Here is a 17,112-nt window from a genome sequence, read left to right as displayed (position 1 = left end):
AAACAAGCAAATTTTAGCAGAATTGCTGAAGTTTCCCATTCATTTCAATGGGACAAATTAAAGGAAAAAAGCTTAATATTTTAAAAAGTATAATAGTTAAAAATAGCAAAAGTCATAGCGCACATTAGCAGAAATAGCAGAATAGTTTAAAATTTGAACGGTGAAAATCGGCTGAAAATTGTGGAAGTAGTTAAGTGCCAAAAAGTGTACGGAAGCAACTAGAATAATAATAATAATAAAGAATAAAGAGAAACAGGAACTCAATAGTGTGGATGCTTAAAGCATCCACACAATAACTAGAAAGATTTGCATTTCCTGCGAAAATGCAGTGTGGATGCTTTAAAGCTGAAGCTGTATGCAAAAACTAGCTGAAAAAGCTGAAAAGTTGCAGAAATTGTAAAAACTTTGCAGAAGCAAAGGAACTTTGCTAAAATGGAATAACTTAGCAGAACTGCAATATCTTAGAGGAAACATAATACTTGGCAGAAATACAATAGCATAGCAGAACTTAGCAGAAATATTGTAACTTACCAGAAACATGATAACTTCTCAAAAATACAAGAATTTAGGAGAAATAGTATAAGATAACAGAAAGAATATATTTAGCCAAAAATACTTAAGCATTACAGAAACACTATGATTTAGAAAAATAGTACAACAGAGCAGAAATACTGTGATTTACCAGAGACACTGTGATGAACTATGAATATTGTAATTTTAAATCAATACTATGTTTTAGCACAAATACTATAATTTGACAGAAATACTATATTTAGCACAAATCTTATAAAATAGCAGAAATAGTATGATTTAGCACAATAGTAATAACTTAAACAGAAAAATTGGAAAAGCAAAATGGACAGCTGAAAAAATGCTGAACATGCTAAGGGTCCCTCAAATATACTTGTTAAATGAAAAAAATTGGCAAAAAAAAATATAACAGCCACACAATCACAAATATGGACACATATGGAAACACACATGCACAGAGAGAGACACACACAAGATCCAATTCAGTCAATGAGATCATCCCATAAAAAGGCTCTCTCTCTCTCTCTCTCTCTCTCTCTCTCTCTCTCTCTCTCTCTCTCTCTCACTCACACACACACACACACACACTCTCTCACACACACACACACAGAGAGAGAGAGAAGTAAGTTTCTAGCTCAGTCAAGCAGCCTTGGAGCTGCTGAATTTGAATCCACCAATCAGAGAGCCTGTGCACTTTTTCCCGCCAAAACAGGTGCACGCAGCACAGAGAGACACAGGATTTTTGCAGTCTATTTCTCATAATGACGACTCCCCTCAAATAAATGACCATAATTTCCTAACCGTAGGGGCTAGAACGGTCATTCTTACACCGTTTTGTTCAGAAGAGATGGGGGAATCTTAAAGTGTTGACAATTTATCATTAAAATATGAATTATTAAAGATAATTGACTTCTAATGCACCATAACTGAGTAGAGCAAAGCAAAAACTGCCTTGACTTGCCCTCAAACAACGCTTTCTAACTCTAAATCTATTTGGAGTATCAATATCATTCTTTCACCGTAAGAGACAGCAGGCTTTGGTGAACAATCATGGAAATTTTCAGGTCTCTGTGGAAATCCATTAAAAAGATATGACGAGAGAAAAAAGTGGTTCATTTCCAGAGTTTGAAATCTGAAGAAATCTGAGCAAAGGACGAAGTTCCTACCCTCAAACAAGTCTAACTCATTTCAGAACGGTAATAGGTGAGAAAATAATTCTTGAATTGTGAGCGTCAGGAGTGTCTGAAGATATACTGGGACAAGCCTTATGTCTTAACTTTGCTTCGTTAAGGAGATATGACGATTCGAATATGCCTCTCATTACAGAAATCAAGCGGTGATTTTGAACAAGCTCTTCATTGACTTTCTATGGAGAGTTTTGCGACTTTGTGTTGGTCTGAGGAGATTTGCCAAAATTCTATAAATCCCACAACAATGATAGTGACATTTTCGGAAACCCATCAAAAATACCTACGTTTTGATGTATAATTTGTGGAAGTTGAGTGAAGATTGAGCAAGTAGCAAGAAGTTGTTCGGACATGAAGAGAAGACTGCAAAACCTTCAGTGGCACACTGGAAGCCAAGTGCACAGCAACCATAACAACGCATGTATTTTGTGAAAAATCACAATTTTGCAACTGAAAACTTTAAGAGGCATAAAGGTAAAACGGTAAAAGATTTGAAAAAGCTGAATCATACCTGAATAGCCCAATAATTTGAGAACATTTTAAAGTTTGAATGGTTGTTCTACGTGAAAATATGAGGAAGTAGTTAAGTTTCAGAAACAAGCAAATTTTAGCAGAATTGCAGAAGTTTCCCATTCATTTCAATGGGACAAATTAAGCTTAATATTTTAAAAAGTATAATAGTGAAAAATACCAAAAGACATAGCAGGAATTAGCAGAAATAGCAGAATATTTTAAAATTTGAACGGTGAAAATCGGCTGAAAATTGTGGAAGTAGTTAAGTGCCAAAAAGTGTACGGAAGTCCCAAGAGGAACTCAATAGTGTGGATGCTTAAAGCATCCACACAATAATAAAGAATAAAGAGAAACAGGAACTCAATAGTGTGGATGCTTAAAGCATCCACACAATAAAGAGAAACAGGAACTCAATAGTGTGGATGCTTAAAGCATCCACACAATAATAATAAAGAATAAAGAGAAACAGGAACTCAATAGTGTGGATGCTTAAAGCATCCACACAACTAGAAAAATTTGCATTTCCTGCGAAAATGCAGTGTGGATGCTTAAAGCTGAAGCTGTATGCAAAAAGTAGCTGAAAAAGCTGAAAAGTTGCAGAAATTGTAAAAACTTTGCAGAAGCAAAAGAACTTTGCTAAAATGGAATAACTTAGCAAAACTGCAATATCTTAGAGGAAACATAATACTTGGCAGAAATACAATAGCATAGCAGAATTTAGCAGAAATATTGTAACTTACCAGAAACATGATAACTTCTCAAAAATACAAGAATTTAGGAGAAATAGTATAAGATAACAGAAAGAATATATTTAGCCAAAAATACTTAAACATTACAGAAACACTATGATTTAGAAAAATAGTACAACAGAGCAGAAATATTGTGATTTACCAGAGACACTGTGATGAACTATGAATATTGTAATTTTAAATTAAGACTATGTTTTAGCACAAATATTATAATTTGGCAGAAATACTATAATTTAGCAGAAATACTATATTAAGCACAAATCCTATAAAAAGCAGAAATGGTATGATTAAGCATAAATACTACATTTAGTAGAAATACTTTGTTTTAGCACAAATCCCATAAAAAGCAGAAATACTGTACTATGATTTAGTAGAAAGACTATAATTAATCAGAAATACTAAATTTAGCAGAAATACTATATTAAGCACAAATCCTATGAAAAGCAGAAATAGTATGATTAAGCATAAATACTACATTTAGCAGAAATACTATATTAAGCACAAATCTTATAAAATAGCAGAAACAGTATGATTTAGCACAATAGTAATAAGTTAAACAGAAAAATTGGAAAAGCAAAATGGACAGCTGAAAAAAATGCTGAACATGCTGAGGGTCCCTCAAATATACTTGTTAAATGACAAAAATCTGCAAAAAAATTTATTACAGCCACACAATCACAAATATGTACACATGAGGAAACACACATGCACAGAGAGACACACACACAAGATCCAATTCAGTCAACCAGTCTAAATATATTGAATTTAAATCTTAGAATGAGATCATCCCATTAAAAGACTTTCTCTCTCTCTCTCTCTCTCTCTCTCTCTCTCTCTCTCTCTGTCACACACACACACACACACACACACACACACACACACACACACACACACACACACAGGGAGAGAGAAGTAAGTTTCTAGGTCAGCCTGGGAGCTGGTGAATTTGAATCCACCAATCAGAGAGGCTGTGCACTTTTCCCCACCAAAACAGGTGCATCTGTTTACACACGCAGCAGCACAGAGAGACACAGGATTTTTGCAGTCTATTTCTCATAGTGACGACTCCCCTCAAACAAATGACCGTAATTTCCTAACCGTAGGGGCTAGAACGGTCATTCTTACACCGTTTTGTTCAGAAGAGATGGGGGAATCTTCAAGTGTTGACAATTTAATATTAAAATATGAATTTTTAGAGATATATGACATGGATGACTTGTTGACTTAGAAGCCACGAATTCCCCAATATGCAAATTTGAATGCCTGAGACCACATATGTGATTGGCTGGCTGGGAAGCCGTGCAGGCCCTGATTTGTGGATTTGAATTCCTCAGCCCTCAGATATGATTGGCTGGCTTAGAAGCCACGAAGGCCCCAATATGCAAATTTGAATGCCTCAGGACACTTATTTGATTGGCTGGGAAACTGTGCAGGCCCTGATTTGAAAATTTGAATGTCTCAGTCCTCACAGAGGATTGGCTGCCTGGGGACCTGGCAGAAATATATAGAAATACTATGATTAAGCATAAATACTACATTTAGTAGAAATACTATGTTTTAGCACAAATACTATAAAAAGAAGAAAAACTATAATTTAGCAGAAATACTATATTAAGCACAAATCCTATAAAAAGCAGAAATACTATAATTTAGAACAAATAGTATAAAAAGCAGAAATACTATAATTTAGCAGAAATACTATGTTAGGCACAAATCCTATAAAAAGCAGAAATACTATAATTTAGCAGAAATACTATGTTAGGCACAAATCCTATAAAATAGCAGAAATACTATAATTTAGCAGAAATACTATATTAAGCACAAATCCTATAAAAAGCAGAAATACTATAATTTAGAACAAATAGTATAAAAAGCAGAAATACTATAATTTAGCAGAAATACTATGTTAGGCACAAATCCTATAAAAAGCAGAAATACTATAATTTAGCAGAAATACTATGTTAGGCACAAATCCTATAAAATAGCAGAAATACTATAATTTAGCAGAAATACTATATTAGGCATAAATCCTATGAAAAGCAGAAATAGTATGATTTAGCAGAAATACTGTATTTAGCACAAGTACCGAAAAGTACCAGAAATACTATGATTTAGCAGAATAGTAATAACTTATTGAAACACAAATGCACAGAGGGATACACAAACACAGGCTCTAATCCAGTCAACCAGTCTAACTATGTTCAATTTAAATCCTACAATGACATGCTGCCAAATAAGGGCAGGGTCCTCTCTCTCCCACTAAACACACACACACACACACACACACACACACACACACACACACACACACACACACACACACACACACACACACACACACAGACACAGAGGGAGAGAGCTGCCGAATTTAAATCCACCAATCAGAGTGGCTGTTTACGTTTTCCCGCCAAAACAGGTGCATCCTTTTTACACACGCAGGACAGAGAGGCACAGGATTATTGCAGCCTATTTCTCATAGTGAGGACTCCCCTCAAACAAATGACCATAATTTCCTAACCGTAGGGGCTAGAGCGGTCATTCTTACACCGTTTTGTTCAGAAGAGATGGGGGAATCTTCCAGTGTTAACAATTTATCATTAAAATATGAATTATTAAAGATATTAGACTTCTAATGCACCATAACTGAGCAGAGAGAAGCAAAAACTGCCTTGACTTGCCCTCAAACAACGCTTTCTAACTCTAAATCTATTTGGAGTATCGATATCATTCTTTCACCGTAAGAGACAGCAGGCTTTGGTGAACAGTCATAGAAATTTTCAGGTCTCTGTGGAAATCCAACAAAAAGTTATGACGAGAGAAAAAAGTGGTTCATTTCCACAGTTTGAAATCTGAAGAAATCTGAGCGAAGGACAAATTTCCTACCCTCAAACAAGTCCAACTCATTTCAGAACGGTAATAGGTGAGAAAGAAATTCTTGAATTGTGAGCGTCAGGGGTGTCTGAAGATATTCGGGGACAAGCCTCATGTCTTAACTTTGCTTCGTTAAGGAGATATGACGATTCGAATATGCCTCTCATTACAGAAATCCAGCGGTGATTTTGAACAAGCTCTCCATTGACTTTATATGGAGAGTTTTCTGACATTGTGTTGGTCTGAGGAGATTTGCGAAAATTCTATAAATCCCACAACAATGATAGTGACATTTCCTGAAAGCCAGCAAAAATACCTACGTTTTGATGTATAATTTGTGGAAGTTGAGTGAAAATTGAGCAAGTAGCAAACAGTTGTTCGGACATGAAGAGAAGACTGCAAAACCTTCAGTGACACACTGGAAGCCAAGAGCATAGCAACCATAACAACGCATGTATTTTGTGAAAAATCACAATTTTGCAACCCAAAACTTTAAGAGGCATAAAAGTAAAACAGTAAAAGATTTAAAAAAGCTGAATCATACCTGAATAGCCCAATAATTTATGAACATTTTAAAGTTTGAATGGTTGTTCTAGGTGAAAATATGAGGAAGTAGTTAAGTTTCAAAAACAAGCAAATTTTAGCAGAATTGCAGAAGTTTCCCATTCATTTCAATGGGACAAATTAAAGGAAAAAAGTGGAATATTTTAAAAAGTATAATAGTTAAAAATAGCAAAAATCATAGCAAGAAAGAGCAAAAATAGCAGAATAGTTTAAAATTTGAACGGTGAAAATCGGCTGAAAATTGTGGAAGTAGTTAAGTGCCAAAAAGTGTACGGAAGCAACTGGAATAATAACTAGAAAAATTTGCATTTCCTGCGAAAATGCAGTGTGGATGCTTAAAGCTGAAGCTGTATGCAAAAAGTAGCTGAAAAAGCTGAAAAGTTGCAGAAATTGTAAAAACTTTGCAGAAGCAAAAGAAGTTTGCTAAAATGGAATAACTTAGCAGAACTGCAATATCTTAGAGGAAACATAATACTTGGCAGAAATACAATAGCATAGCAGAATTTAGCAGAAATATTGTAACTTACCAGAAACATGATAACTTCTCAAAAATACAAGAATTTAGGAGAAATAGTATAAGATAACAGAAAGAATATATTTAGCCAAAAATACTTAAACATTACAGAAACACTATGATTTAGAAAAATAGTACAACAGAGCAGAAATATTGTGATTTACCAGAGACACTGTGATGAACTATGAATATTGTAATTTTAAATTAAGACTATGTTTTAGCAAAAATATTATAATTTGGCAGAAATACTATAATTTAGCAGAATTACTATATTAAGCACAAATCCTATAAAAAGCAGAAATGGTATGATTAAGCATAAATACTACATTTAGTAGAAATACTTTGTTTTAGCACAAATCCCATAAAAAGCAGAAATACTGTACTATGATTTAGTAGAAAAACTATAATTAATCAGAAATACTAAATTTAGCAGAAATACTATATTAAGCACAAATCCTATGAAAAGCAGAAATAGTATGATTAAGCATAAATACTACATTTAGCAGAAATACTATATTAAGCACAAATCTTATAAAAAGCAGAAATACTATATTAAGCACAAATCTTATAAAATAGCAGAAATAGTGTGATTTAGCACAATAGTAATAAGTTAAACAGAAAAATTGGAAAAGCAAAATGGACAGCTGAAAAAATGCTGAACATGCTGAGGTTCCCTCAAATATACTTGTTAAATGACAAAAATCTGCAAAAAAATTTATGACAGCCACACAATTACAAATATGTACACATGAGGAAACACACATGCACAGAGAGACACACACACAAGATCCAATTCAGTCAACCAGTCTAAATATATTGAATTTGAATCTTACAATGGGATCATCCCATTAAAAGGCTTTCTCTCTCTCTCTCTCTCTCTCTGTCACACACACACACAAACACACACACACACACACACACACACACACACACACACACACACACACACACACACACACACACACACAGGGAGAGAGAAGTAAGTTTCTAGGTCAGCCTGGGAGCTGGTGAATTTGAATCCACCAATCAGAGAGGCTGTGCACTTTTCCCCACCAAAACAGGTGCATCTGTTTACACACGCAGCAGCACAGAGAGACACAGGATTTTTGCAGTCTATTTCTCATAGTGACGACTCCCCTCAAACAAATGACCGTAATTTCCTAACCGTAGGGGCTAGAACGGTCATTCTTACACCGTTTTGTTCAGAAGAGATGGGGGAATCTTCAAGTGTTGACAATTTAATATTAAAATATGAATTTTTAGAGATATATGACATGGATGACTTGTTGACTTAGAAGCCACGAATTCCCCAATATGCAAATTTGAATGCCTGAGACCACATATGTGATTGGCTGGCTGGGAAGCCGTGCAGGCCCTGATTTGTGGATTTGAATTCCTCAGCCCTCAGATATGATTGGCTGGCTTAGAAGCCACGAAGGCCCCAATATGCAAATTTGAATGCCTCAGGACACTTATTTGATTGGCTGGGAAACTGTGCAGGCCCTGATTTGAAAATTTGAATGTCTCAGTCCTCACAGAGGATTGGCTGCCTGGGGACCTGGCAGAAATATATAGAAATACTATTATTAAGCATAAATACTACATTTAGTAGAAATACTATGTTTTAGCACAAATATTATAAAAAGAAGAAAAACTATAATTTAGCAGAAATACTATATTAAGCACAAATCCTATAAAAAGCAGAAATACTATAATTTAGAACAAATAGTATAAAAAGCAGAAATACTATAATTTAGCAGAAATACTATGTTAGGCACAAATCCTATAAAAAGCAGAAATAGTATGATTTAGCAGAAATACTGTATTTAGCACAAGTACCGAAAAGTACCAGAAATACTATGATTTAGCAGAATAGTAATAACTTATTGAAACACAAATGCACAGAGGGACACACAAACACAGGCTCTAATCCAGTCAACCAGTCTAACTATGTTCAATTTAAATCCTACAATGACATACTGTCAAATAAGGGCAGGGTCCTCTCTCTCCCACTAAACACACACACACACACACACACACACACACACACACACACACACACACACACAGGGAGAGAGGACTAAGTTTCTAGGTCAGCCTGGGAGCTGCTGAATTTGAATCCACCAATCAGAGAGGCTGTTTACGTTTTCCCGCCAAAACAGGTGCATCTGTTTACACACGCCGCAGCACAGAGAGGCACAGGATTTTTGCGGTCTATTTCTCATAGTGACGACTCCCCTCAAACAAATGACCATAATTTCCTAACCATAGGGGCTAGAGCGGTCATTCTTACACCGTTTTGTTCAGAAGAGATGGGGGAATCTTCAAGTGTTGACAATTTATCATTAAAATATGAATTTTTAGAGATATATGACATGGATGACTTGTTGACTTAGAAGCCACGAATTCCCCAATATGCAAATTTGAATACCTGGAGCCCACATACATGATTGGCTGGCTGGGAAGCTGTGTAGGCCCTGATTTGTGGATTTGAATTCCTCAGCCCTCAGATATGATTGGCTGGCTTAGAAGCCATGAAGGCCCCAATATGCAAATTTGAATGCCTCAGGACACATATATGATTGGCTGGGAAACCGTGCAGGCCCTGATTTGAAAATTTGAATGTCTAAGTCCTCACAGAGGATTGGCTGCCTGGGGACCTGGCAGAAATATATAGAAATATATAGAAATACTATGATTAAGCATAAATACTACATTTAGTAGAAATACTATGTTTTAGCATAAATACTATAAAAAGCAGAAATACTATAATTTAGCAGAAATACTATATTAAGCACAAATCCTATAAAAGGCAGAAATAGGATGATTAAGCATAAACACTACATTTAGCAGAAATACTATGTTTGAGCAAAAATCCTATAAAAAGCAGAAATACTATATTAGGCACAAATCCAATAAAAAGCAGAAATAGTATGATTAAGCATAAATACTACATTTAGTAGAAATACTATGTTTTAGCACAAATAGTATAAAAAGCAGAAATATTGTAATTTAGCAGAAATACTATATTAGGCACAAATCGTATAAAATAGCAGAAATAGTATTATTTAGCACAATAGTAATAAGTTAAACAGAAAAATTGGAAAAGCAAAATGGACAGCTGAAAAAATGCTGAACATGCACAGGGAGAGAGAAGTAAGTTTCTAGGTCAGCCTGGGAGCTGCTGAATTTGAATCCACCAATCAGAGAGCCTGTGTACTTTTTCCCGCCAAAACATGTGCCTCTTTTTACACACGCAGCACAGAGAGGCACAGGATTATTGCAGCCTATTTCTCATAGTGAGGACTCCCCTCAAACAAATGACCATAATTTCCAAACCGTAGGGGCTAGAGCGGTCATTCTTACACCGTTTTGTTCAGAAGAGATGGGGGAATCTTCCAGTGTTTACAATTTATCATTAAAATATGAATTATTAAAGATATTTGACTTGTAATGCACCATAACTGAGTAGAGCGAAGCAAAAACTGCCTTGACTTGCCCTCAAACAACGCATTCTAACTCAAAATCTATTTGGAGTATCGATATCATTCTTTCACCGTAAGAGACAGCAGGCTTTGGTGAACAATCATGGAAATTTTCAGGTCTCTGTGGAAATCCAACAAAAAGTTATGACGAGAGAAAAAAGTGGTTCATTTCCAGAGTTTGAAATCTGAAGAAATCTGAGCGAAGGACGAATTTCCTACCCTCAAACAAGTCCAACTCATTTCAGAACGGTAATAGGTGAGAAAGAAATTCTTGAATTGTGAGCGTCAGGGGGGTCTGAAGATATTCGGGGACAAGCCTCATGTCTTAACTTTGCTTCGTTAAGGAGATATGACGATTCGAATATGCCTCTCATTACAGAAATCCAGCGGTGATTTTGAACAGGCTCTCCATTCACTTTATATGGAGAGTTTTCTGACATTGTGTTGGTCTGAGGAGATTTGCGAAAGTTCTATAAATCCCACAACAATGATAGTGACATTTCCTGAAAGCCAGCAAAAATACCTACGTTTTGATGTATAATTTGTGGAAGTTGAGTGAAAATTGAGCAAGTAGCAAACAGTTGTTCGGACATGAAGAGAAGACTGCAAAACCTTCAGTGACACACTGGAAGCCAAGAGCATAGCAACCATAACAACGCATGTATTTTGTGAAAAATCACAATTTTGCAACTCAAAACTTTAAGAGGCATAAAAGTAAAACAGTAGAAGATTTGAAAAAGCTGAATCATACCTGAATAGCCCAATAATTTGTGAACATTTTAAAATTTGAATGGTTGTTCTAGGTGAAAATATGAGGAAGTAGTTAAGTTTCAAAAACAAGCAAATTTTAGCAGAATTGCAGAAGTTTCCCATTCATTTCAATGGGACAAATTAAAGGAAAAAAGTGGAATATTTTAAAAAGTATAATAGCAAAAAATACCAAAAGTCATAGCGCACATTAGCAGAAATAGCAGAATAGTTTAAAATTTGAACGGTGAAAATAGCACAAAAATTGTGGAAGTAGTTAGCGGACGAAAAACGAGCAACTTGAAGAATAATAATAAAGAATAAAGAGAAACAGGAACTCAATAGTGTGGATGCTTAAAGCATCCACACAACTAGAAAAATTTGCATTTCCTGCGAAAATGCAGTGTGGATGCTTAAAGCTGAAGCTGTATGCAAAACCTAGCTGAAAAAGCTGAAAAGTTGCAGAAATTGTAAAAACTTTGCAGAAGCAAAAGAAGTTTGCTAAAATGGAATAACTTAGCAGAACTGCAATATCTTAGAGGAAACATAATACTTGGCAGAAATACAATAGCATAGCAGAATTTAGCAGAAATATTGTAACTTACCAGAAACATGATAACTTCTCAAAAATACAAGAATTTAGGAGAAATAGTATAAGATAACAGAAAGAATATATTTAGCCAAAAATACTTAAACATTACAGAAACACTATGATTTAGAAAAATAGTACAACAGAGCAGAAATATTGTGATTTACCAGAGACACTGTGATGAACTATGAATATTGTAATTTTAAATTGAGACTATGTTTTAGCACAAATATTATAATTTGGCAGAAATACTATAATTTAGCAGAAATACTATATTAAGCACAAATCCTATAAAAAGCAGAAATGGTATGATTAAGCACAAATACTACATTTAGTAGAAATACTTTGTTTTAGCACAAATCCCATAAAAAGCAGAAATACTGTACTATGATTTAGTAGAAAAACTATAATTAATCAGAAATACTAAATTTAGCAGAAATACTATATTAAGCACAAATACTATGAAAAGCAGAAATAGTATGATTAAGCATAAATACTACATTTAGCAGAAATACTATATTAAGCACAAATCCTATAAAAGCAGAAATAGTATATTAAGCACAAATCTTATAAAATAGCAGAAACAGTATGATTTAGCACAATAGTAATAAGTTAAACAGAAAAATTGGAAAAGCAAAATGGACAGCTGAAAAAATGCTGAACATGCTGAGGGTCCCTCAAATATACTTGTTAAATGACAAAAATCTGCAAAAAAATGTATTACAGCCACACAATCACAAATATGTACACATGAGGAAACACACATGCACAGAGAGACCCACACACAAGATCCAATTCAGTCAACCAGTCTAAATATATTGAATTTAAATCTTAGAATGAGATCATCCCATTAAAAGCCTTTCTCTCTCTCTCTCTCTCTCTCTGTCACACACACACACACACACACACACACACACACACACACACACACACACACACACACACACACAGGGAGAGAGAAGTAAGTTTCTAGGTCAGCCTGGGAGCTGGTGAATTTGAATCCACCAGTCAGAGAGGCTGTGCACTTTTCCCCACCAAAACAGGTGCATCTGTTTACACACGCAGCAGCACAGAGAGACACAGGATTTTTGCAGTCTATTTCTCATAGTGACGACTCCCCTCAAACAAATGACCGTAATTTCCTAACCGTAGGGGCTAGAACGGTCATTCTTACACCGTTTTGTTCAGAAGAGATGGGGGAATCTTCAAGTGTTGACAATTTAATATTAAAATATGAATTTTTAGAGATATATGACATGGATGACTTGTTGACTTAGAAGCCACGAATTCCCCAATATGCAAATTTGAATGCCTGAGACCACATATGTGATTGGCTGGCTGGGAAGCCGTGCAGGCCCTGATTTGTGGATTTGAATTCCTCAGCCCTCAGATATGATTGGCTGGCTTAGAAGCCACGAAGGCCCCAATATGCAAATTTGAATGCCTCAGGACACTTATTTGATTGGCTGGGAAACTGTGCAGGCCCTGATTTGAAAATTTGAATGTCTCAGTCCTCACAGAGGATTGGCTGCCTGGGGACCTGGCAGAAATATATAGAAATACTATTATTAAGCATAAATACTGCATTTAGTAGAAATACTATGTTTTAGCACAAATACTATAAAAAGAAGAAAAACTATAATTTAGCAGAAATACTATATTAAGCACAAATCCTATAAAAAGCAGAAATACTATAATTTAGAACAAATAGTATAAAAAGCAGAAATACTATAATTTAGCAGAAATACTATGTTAGGCACAAATCCTATAAAAAGCAGAAATACTATAATTTAGCAGAAATACTATGTTAGGCACAAATCCTATAAAATAGCAGAAATACTATAATTTAGCAGAAATACTATATTAGGCATAAATCCTATGAAAAGCAGAAATAGTATGATTTAGCAGAAATACTGTATTTAGCACAAGTACCGAAAAGTACCAGAAATACTATGATTTAGCAGAATAGTAATAACTTATTGAAACACAAATGCACAGAGGGACACACAAACACAGGCTCTAATCCAGTCAACCAGTCTAACTATGTTCAATTTAAATCCTACAATGACATGCTGTCAAATAAGGGCAGGGTCCTCTCTCTCCCACTAAACACACACACACACACACACACACACACACACACACACACACACACACACACACACAGAGGGAGAGAGCTGCCGAATTTAAATCCACCAATCAGAGTGGCTGTTTACGTTTTCCCGCCAAAACAGGTGCATCTTTTTACACACGCAGGACAGAGAGGCACAGGATTATTGCAGCCTATTTCTCATAGTGAGGACTCCCCTCAAACAAATGACCATAATTTCCTAACCGTAGGGGCTAGAGCGGTCATTCTTACACCGTTTTGTTCAGAAGAGATGGGGGAATCTTCCAGTGTTAACAATTTATCATTAAAATATGAATTATTAAAGATATTAGACTTCTAATGCACCATAACTGAGCAGAGCGAAGCAAAAACTGCCTTGACTTGCCCTCAAACAACGCTTTCTAACTCTAAATCTATTTGGAGTATCGATATCATTCTTTCACCGTAAGAGACAGCAGGCTTTGGTGAACAGTCATAGAAATTTTCAGGTCTCTGTGGAAATCCAACAAAAAGTTATGACGAGAGAAAAAAGTGGTTCATTTCCACAGTTTGAAATCTGAAGAAATCTGAGCAAAGGACAAATTTCCTACCCTCAAACAAGTCCAACTCATTTCAGAACGGTAATAGGTGAGAAAGAAATTCTTGAATTGTGAGCGTCAGGGGTGTCTGAAGATATTCGGGGACAAGCCTCATGTCTTAACTTTGCTTCGTTAAGGAGATATGACGATTCGAATATGCCTCTCATTACAGAAATCCAGCGGTGATTTTGAACAAGCTCTCCATTGACTTTATATGGAGAGTTTTCTGACATTGTGTTGGTCTGAGGAGATTTGCGAAAATTCTATAAATCCCACAACAATGATAGTGACATTTCCTGAAAGCCAGCAAAAATACCTACGTTTTGATGTATAATTTGTGGAAGTTGAGTGAAAATTGAGCAAGTAGCAAACAGTTGTTCGGACATGAAGAGAAGACTGCAAAAGCTTCAGTGACACACTGGAAGCCAAGAGCATAGCAACCATAACAACGCATGTATTTTGTGAAAAATCACAATTTTGCAACTCAAAACTTTAAGAGGCATAAAAGTAAAACAGTAAAAGATTTCAAAAAGCTGAATCATACCTGAATAGCCCAATAATTTATGAACATTTTAAAGTTTGAATGGTTGTTCTAGGTGAAAATATGAGGAAGTAGTTAAGTTTCAAAAACAAGCAAATTTTAGCAGAATTGCAGAAGTTTCCCATTCATTTCAATGGGACAAATTAAAGGAAAAAAGTGGAATATTTTAAAAAGTATAATAGTTAAAAATAGCAAAAATCATAGCAAGAAAGAGCAAAAATAGCAGAATAGTTTAAAATTTGAACGGTGAAAATCGGCTGAAAATTGTGGAAGTAGTTAAGTGCCAAAAAGTGTACGGAAGCAACTGGAATAATAATAAAGTATAAAGAATAAAGAGAAACAGGAACTCAATAGTGTGGATGCTTAAAGCATCCACACAATAAAGTATAAAGAATAAAGAGAAACAGGAACTCAATAGTGTGGATGCTTAAAGCATCCACACAATAAAGAGAAACAGGAACTCAATAGTGTGGATGCTTAAAGAATCCACACAATAAAGAATAAAGAGAAACAGGAACTCAATAGTGTGGATGCTTAAAGCATCCACACAATAATAATAATAAAGAATAAAGAGAAACAGGAACTCAATAGTGTGGATGCTTAAAGCATCCACACAATAATAAAGAATAAAGAGAAACAGGAACTCAATAGTGTGGATGCTTAAAGCATCCACACAATAATAAAGTATAAAGAATAAAGAGAAACAGGAACTCAATAGTGTGGATGCTTAAAGCATCCACACAATAAAGAATAAAGAGAAACAGGAACTCAATAGTGTGGATGCTTAAGCATCCACACAATAAAGTATAAAGAATAAAGAGAAACAGGAACTCAATAGTGTGGATGCTTAAAGCATCCACACAATAATAAAGTATAAAGAATAAAGAGAAACAGGAACTCAATAGTGTGGATGCTTAAAGCATCCACACAATTAAAAATGCATGTCGTGAAAGAGTTCGAGTCTTAGGAGGTTAAAACAACTTGAATTCAGAGCAAGTTGGAACACAGAATTCAATTTGAGTTAAAGTACGAGTTAAAGTATTACTGTTAAATAATCAAGATAAAACAACATGAATAATAAACACTGATAAATTCAAAGATATTTATCCCACAGTTACCCCACAATCATATTACTTGTACTTTTCCAAGTTCACGAGCTGTTTTGACTATAACACTTTGTTTCATAGGCTTACCTTTGTTGATCATGTTAATGAAGATCCTCCTTTGTGGAAAAAAAGGTTGATATATAACAAATTGTTCTGTGTAATCTGCCGTTTTGATCGCACAATTATTGTTAACCAAGAAGATTTGCAAAATTTGGCTGAGTCAGCAATTACATATCAAGGAGAGACGACACCAGAGATGTACATTTACATGGGTCAAAATAATAAATAATATCTGACAACATTACGTAGAAAAACATGAATTTCGAAAAGCAAAAAGATTTATTGCTGCACTTACCAAAGGTATTCTACCACCAGCTCCTTGGATAGAAGGTTTACTTTCTGAAGTGAGCTTGTATTTTTTGCTCATTTTAAAATTTAAAATTTTGTTGATCCCTCCCCCACACGTTGTCGTTGTGAAGAACCTCTACTATATCTTTTTAATATAAACAAAATATAATATATATATATATATATATATTAGGGGTGCAACGATATTCGTATCGATATTGAACCGTTCGATACAGTGCTTTCGGTTTGGTACGCATATGTATCGAACAATACAACATTTGTAATTTATTTTATCAACTTTCCTTCTGACGATGCTGTCTGTGTTGAGCGCTCAGTGAATCTGCGTTCGACTACTCCGCCTAGGCTGCACTGTCGAGCGCAGATCCACTGAGCACAGCATCGTCAGAAGGAAGAGCGCAGGGCAAGCTAGCGAGACAGAAGTTAAGCTCTCCTTGCAACATGGCAAATTGAATCTCCCCCACCCTCGTTCAGATCTGGCGTTTGGAATTATTTTGGTTTTCATGTGACGTATGACCCTGAAGGTAAGCACGTCATGGACTAAAGTAAAACAGTATGTTGGATGTGCCACGCAATGCTCAATTATATGGGTGGGAGCTAGTGTGTTAGCGCAGTTAGTTTGTAAACGTGTTGGCCGTCCAGCCCCATGCACAGGGCGATC

The 17,112-nt window shown here is 35.3% G+C and overlaps 1 long non-coding RNA gene across 1 annotated transcript in view; it reads right to left on the bottom strand.

The window, feature by feature from the left end:
* LOC101483238 (uncharacterized) overlaps positions 1-16,359 on the bottom strand; it is a 137,123-nt gene extending 120,764 nt beyond the window's left edge. The window contains exon 1 of the long non-coding RNA XR_013101673.1: positions 16,173-16,359. This is a non-coding gene — a long non-coding RNA (uncharacterized LOC101483238). The remainder of the gene's footprint in view (positions 1-16,172) is intronic.
* Positions 16,360-17,112: the final 753 nt, after the last annotated feature.

This window comes from Maylandia zebra, linkage group LG2 (genome assembly GCF_041146795.1).
Source record: "Maylandia zebra isolate NMK-2024a linkage group LG2, Mzebra_GT3a, whole genome shotgun sequence".
In the NCBI taxonomy this organism is placed as follows: domain Eukaryota; kingdom Metazoa; phylum Chordata; class Actinopteri; order Cichliformes; family Cichlidae; genus Maylandia; species Maylandia zebra.
The sequence above is the reverse complement of the archived record's forward strand: the minus strand, read 5'-3'. Positions and strand labels throughout refer to the sequence as shown.